Consider the following 6,830-nt stretch of genomic DNA (forward strand, 5'->3'; position numbering starts at 1 on the left):
CACATGATGTATTTTCATATGTATTTGCTGTAATGTATTTCCGTTCCAGTGCATCTGGAAAGACAGTACAGTGTTTTGTGTGCGAGTGCAATTGATATAAATTGTTTAAAGCGATATTTGCAAACGAATTAGGGCGTTAAACACTTTACCTATTTTTTTTTACACATCCAAATATTCCAGAGCAGTTGAGAAAGACTGGGAAGTTTCACAAGTGTGCCATGATATTTTTTGAGTCTATGGTAAGAGTAGCGATATACATCGCAAAATTGAGGTAAGCTACTGTGCAGTGATCATTTTGAAAATGTTTTTAGAGACATGTTCAAATGGACTTAGTAACTCTCGAAGCAGCCCATCCTCAAAGACAAAGATATTTCCCACAAAAGCGCACGAAATGTTTCAGGGGTGTTTTGATAAGTGTGCTGCAATCTTCTTTTAGAGTTTGTATTCAAGTGTGGTGGTGGTGGTGCTGTTCCTTAATAAAACATTTATTTACATAGCAGATTGTTTAAATATTCTTGAATCATCTGTAAAGCTTTTGCTGTCTCTCTTTGTGCAGTGGTACATTTAGTTCATATGACATCTTTAAGTTATGTATCTGTCAGTATTCCGCATATTGCTCAAACACCAGTTTTAACAATTCCTGAAGCAGTCCATGTTCAATAACAAAAGGATATCCATGCGCCAGGGATGGGAAGGAGGAAGGCTCAGGGTATTTCCAACAAAACAGGAAGTACATGGCCGTTCCTGCGGCTACCACAAGGTGGTGCCATGAGCCTGGCACTTGGCCCCTCTTCCAGTGGACACGAAGACTCTGAAGTGAATATCTTGTCTCTTGCTCTTTGGAAGACTGACTGAACTTTTAGCAAATGATCTACAGTTGCAGTTTTCAGCAGGAGCTGTAAAGTGTAACTTAGCTCCATCATGCAGCATCTTCACTATTTAATGATGAAGTGTATTCATCTGCTTCATACATTCACCATATAGCATTGCTTTCCAAACATTGTGCAGGTGGCTGTGGACAGAGTTCTCAGCTGCATGATCACAGCTAATATATCTGTTAAACTCCTCGTTCCACGAATTCATTGTACACACTGTAAATAATTATGTCCGTCCTGCCAGTGCAGCAGCTAGATACAGACTGAGTCCTTTTCCAGCCATTTTTACCCCAAACCACCACCTTGGATTATGTTACAGGAGGGTAGAGGAGGAGGGTCGACAGAGCCCTCTGGTGGTGGTGTTGTGAACTAGGTCAGTTGGACTCTGGACCTCACAGTGAATACACTGGATAGAGATACTATCTATGACAATTCAAATTGCTTAAATAAACAATGCATAAAAGATAAAGCCTTATGTCCATCCTATCCAGCAGCCCAGCACAGACCGAGTCCTTTTACCACCAATTTCCAGCTGGAGGAGGGGAGGGGTGGGGTTAGGTTAATGGAGGTAGCCCAAGTGACCTATTTTTTCACCAAAATTTGAACTTCCCGCCGTGGAATCACTGTTACATTGGCATATCTATCGCTGCCATCATGGATCCGCCATCTTGAATAAATCTGGCAACAATGCAGAGTGGCGTGACGCTGTCTTTAAGCTAATACTGCAGCATCATCGAGAGCCACATCCACTCCACACAATCCAGAGCTGGCATCTGACCCTGGTCACTGACTGCAATAACACAACCGCTTTACCTGACTGAATAAGTAAACAAATGTCTCTTATACTTCTGTGATTTATCAACAGACATCCACCTGGCTCCACGAACCTGCCAACCAACTAGTCAGCTGACAACATCACCAAATGCTGCAGGAGCGTACCTAATTACACCAGCAATGCTGACCCCTACTATAACTAGTGACAGAAATGGCTGCTGACAACCAGAGTATGAAGAGCTGACCGGATTTTGCATGACGACAACAGCAGCAATGTATGGCATTTTCAGAACAGTAGTGTGGGTGCAGTTACTGTTTTCCTCTCTTCCTCATGTTGCATTGGCAAGTGTGATGGCAGGACAATTGGAGTGCCATATGCACATGACGATTAAGTAAGCTAGAAGGGAACAGATTTTGCTAGTCACAAGTACTCACATGTTTGTGGTGGCCTGTGCCTCTTGATAAAGGGATGATAAAACCCAAAAGAGGTGGTTAAATCCTCTCAGTATAAGTCATGTGGAGAGGTGGATAATGGCATTACACTAGGTTTAGCAATGTTAAGTTTGTAGGATGGAGCTAAGAGATTCCCAGAGAATATTGAAGTTTTGCTTCTGCACATAAAGAGTAATATGTGAGCTTAGCGTTAAATTTCCTATACAAGGGACATCCTGTGTTTGATGCTTCTTGTGTTGTAACAATGTACATTTTCTCTACGTTTCACATCTTGTAGGTTCTTCTTCATAAAGATTAAGACATTGTATGTATCGAGGTTTATTACCATCATAATTTTTTGTTTAGTAAATAAGGGTTTGCAGTGAGCCTTATGTGAAGAATTTGTAATTATCCTAATGGCTTTCTTCTGCAATAATAGGTCATGATGTTAAACTTAATATACAGTGTGTCATACTCCTGCTATTATTTCTATGGCAAAAAATTTAAGCTGCTGACAGATCATACAGTATCAAAGTGATCGTTATGGTTCAAGCCTCTGTCAAGTAGACTTTCGAGATAGGCCTTAAAGTTAAGTGAGTTTGTTTTCAAAGTAGTTCACAAACTCATTAAGAAACACAATAATGTCGATGGGATTTGCAGGAAAATTGGCATAGTGCAGATAGTAGGTTTTAGCCTTGCTAAATCACAAAAAGCAAAAGCTGCTGATGTAGACTGTAAACTTCTCACAAGTAGTCACTGTTTGCTTTTCGTGATGGTGGATTGTGTAAGACGACAAAGCTTAGGCCTTATGTGGTAGTCCCTCATGTACGGAAGGAAGCGATATTGAAGGAAGTGCATTATCACTTATTATTCAGTCACAGTGGACATAGAAACACAGAGTGGAGTGTCGCTAAGCGTTATTGGTGGAGGACACATAGACAAGATATAGAACAACATGCGAAAACTGTGTACCATGTACACAATGTGCACATTTATGATATTAACATTTATCACTACAGAGATTGTCAAAGGCCACTAACCCTTTTGAAATGACTGGGATAGATATTTTAGAACCTAGCAGCCAGACACCAGTTGTTTCCCTGAGGTTGAGAAGAAGAGGGTAGTAGGTCAAACACAGGGATAACACCAAGGACTGTGTCTCTCCTACGAATTTCTGCAAAAATCCGCTGTGACGAGGTGTGGATTTGGTGGCAGAAATTTGCAATAGCGAAAGAGAATGTGGTTAGATACTGGAGACAGCTACAGAAAACACTTTTTGGGACCTAGAACACTGATGATATAAGAGAACTCAATGACATTTTAGTGCAGAACAAATGCTCCAAGATATGATTGATATTGTGCTAGTCAACACCACACAAGAGTGACAAAAACCATTTCAGGGAAAGCTGAAACGAATATAGATATATATACAGTGTAAATGAAGTATTGAGTCATTGTTGGAAATGCTGCCAGTCTGGGGTGTTGTCGACCGAATCTTTCAAACTGGAGAAGCATGTTGTACCATTGAGCCTCTTTTCTTCGCTATTGAAACCCTTGGCCGAGTTAACAGGAAACGACACAGCAAGGTGATACAAGAAGCATTAGAGATATGAGGAAGATGGGAGATAGCAGGATATTCTTTTGCAATAAACTGCATGTGGGCTGGGTTGATGCTAAAAGATTCGCTGCCAGGCTATAAAGTAGCGAAGTGACCACACATTCAAGCTTCAATGTCACAACCAGTGCTGCAACAACACTAACACAGTGAAAATACGGAAGACAGACTGTAGGATTGATGACCTGATAACCACATCATCAAGCCTCAAACTGTAGCTCTGCCTGCGTAATACAGAATGATATCCTATCAAAACAGGAGTCAGATGAATCACTATAATTACTGCCTGTTTTAGTTATGCAGCGTCTGTTTATGCCTGCAGCCAGCTTTGAGAGGTAGTCCATGCCAGCCATCTAGCTGAAGTGGGTTACCCAGTTTGCTACACTAGAGGCTACTTCTACTAGTTACATAGCTATGAGCCGTGGCTAAGTCTACATACCGTCAAGAGCTGAACTGTTTCCTTCCAGGTGGTGGGTCATCTGATGACTGACCTCTATCGACTACAGGACACCTACATGGGGGTCAATGGTTCATACTTGGGCCTGAATTGCTGCCAAGCTCCTGCTAGCCTTGTGTAGAAACACTAAGGCACTGCTGGCGTCTCTTGGGTAGGTACACTCTGAAATTGTCAGCTATCAACGCTACTGATCACTCTGGGGTTCTTGCTTCATCACTGTGCACTCGAGTGTTTCCTGCACTGATCCGAGCATCTGCACCACAACTTCTGAAAATGAAGGAATAGCAGCCTGTCACTGTGCCTGGGCTCTGACGCTGTGCTTTTTCACATGCCAGAGTGCTTACTCTGCTGTGCTGCTGCCTGCTTGGTTCTGTGAGCTGGCCATGTCGTCATAGGCTGTGCACTGAGTTCGGCAACCTCTCCACAACCAGAGCCAGTGTCTCACCCTGGCCACTGCCTGTAGATTAGATTAGATTTGCTTTCATCCGTAGTGAGAAGGTCCTCCAGGATGTAGAACGTGTCAGGAAAACAACAATACATCACAAAAATTTTCAACTCAAACAAATAAGCTAATGTACCATTCCACAGGTCCCACGTGCAATGATCGTCATTTTTTAATGGACACTATATGAAAGAATCATTTTACAAATACTAATGCACTGAATTTAAAATGATGTTTTTAAATTTATTTATAAGATAATAAACGTGTAATGCAACTACTATAATACTTATTTACAATGAACACATTACTGCACTGAAATTGGGCAGATGTACACACACACACACACACACACACACACACACACACACACACACACACACACACACACACACACACACTTATTTACTATGAACACATTACTGCACTGAAATTGTGCAGAAGTTATATTGTACTTATATATATACACACACAAATCAGTTGGTTCTACTGAGAAATTCACCAATGGAGTAGGGGTTGGCCACCAATAAATCGTTTAGGCTTCTCTTAAACTGAATTTCATTGGTTGTTAAGCTTTTTATGGCTGCTGGCAAGTTATTGAAATTGTGTGTTTCTGAATAAGTAAGGCTTTTTTGTGGGAAAGATCACTTTCCTAATCACAAGCACAGTCACTCTTCAGTTTACCGACAGACTGTAGCTGAGTACTGGATAAGCTAAGGGCAGCTGCACCTCAGAGCACCAGTGCATGTGTTTCCCACGGTGTGAAGACCATCAACTGTGCAGCTGTCAGACTATACGTGTTTTTCCTTGCGCCACATGTAAGCACGCCGTAGTCACCTAAGCAAATCATTCTTGGAGAATGTCTGAGCCAGAAATGAACTATCTCTTCATAATACAATATCTTCCAGGCTCATATCAACCATATGCAAAAACAATTGTATTTTCTTCTCACTTAAATATTTTTCGCCACTATTGAGACATCGCTGGTGGGTAGGCTTAAACTACTTACTCTTTTGCATTTTGTTAAGGTAATGGAACCATACCTCATTTCGTAAGCTATAGTATCCATCATGATTTTGATACATCTCGTCACTAACGAACATCAGTGTATACACCACCTGACCAAAAGCTCCTGGACACACCATTGTAGAGTGGAATTGACTACTAGCTGTCTTGAGGGGTTAGTATCAATGGGGGAAGGGAGTGTTGCGCTGTCAGTAGAGAAGCAGTATTAGCAGATTAGCAGAAAAGGTCCGTCAGAAGAGTTCATTGAATTGGAACATCGGCTAATCATTGGATGTCACTGAGTAACAAATCCATCAGGGACATTTCAGGTTTTCTAAAGTTGCCCAAGTCCACTTTTTGTTATATGACTGAGAAGTGGAAATACAGAGAAGCAGCTAATGGCTAAGCCAAGACCAGGAGGACGTGATGTACTGTTGGATGGGGATTGTCGAGCACTGCAGAGGGTGGTTGTAACAAACTGCATGAATTCGGGGGAAGGAATCAATGTGAGTTCTAAATTGTTACCAGCAGTCTAGCTAGGACAACGATTGTGCGTCTGGAATTAAAACGAATAGGTTACAATGGTGGAGCAGCTCCTCAAAAGGTACAAGTTTCTGTAGTCGATGCTAAGCATCGTTTTGGGCCGTATAATGAGAGATGGCACTGAGCAGTAATCTCGCTATACATTGTGGCAATCCGATTGAATGGTTTGGAATTGCCAGCTGTCTGAATAAAGTTACTTGCTATAGTGTTTAGTGCCAGCAGTGACGTGTGTAGTAGGTGGGTGTTACAGTATTAAGGTGGTTTTTTTATTTTGGTGTGGTCCCCTTATTGAGCTTAAGAAAATGCTAAAAGCTTAAGGATATGAATACATTTTACAGCACTGTGTACTGCATAAAGTAGATGAACAGATCGGAGACAATGTCTGTTTGTATCAGTATGACAATGCACCCTGTCATAAAGCAGCACTTGTGAGGCAATGATTTCTGGGCAGCAACATTTCTGAAATAGAATAGCCTACCCAGAGTCGTGACCTCACAATGCATCCTTGGGACAAGTTAGAATATCGACTTCACTCTGGTGTTAAACATAACTACCTTCTCTGGTTTCGGTTCTTGAGGAAGAATGTGCTGCCAGTCTTCCACAGTCATTTAGAGTTATCATTGAAGGCATCCCCAGAAGAGCTGAAGTGTCGTAAAAAGGTGAAGACAGGACGTATCCCGTATCGGGATC

Source organism: Schistocerca gregaria, chromosome 5, assembly GCF_023897955.1.
Source record: "Schistocerca gregaria isolate iqSchGreg1 chromosome 5, iqSchGreg1.2, whole genome shotgun sequence".
Taxonomy (NCBI): Eukaryota; Metazoa; Arthropoda; class Insecta; order Orthoptera; family Acrididae; genus Schistocerca; species Schistocerca gregaria.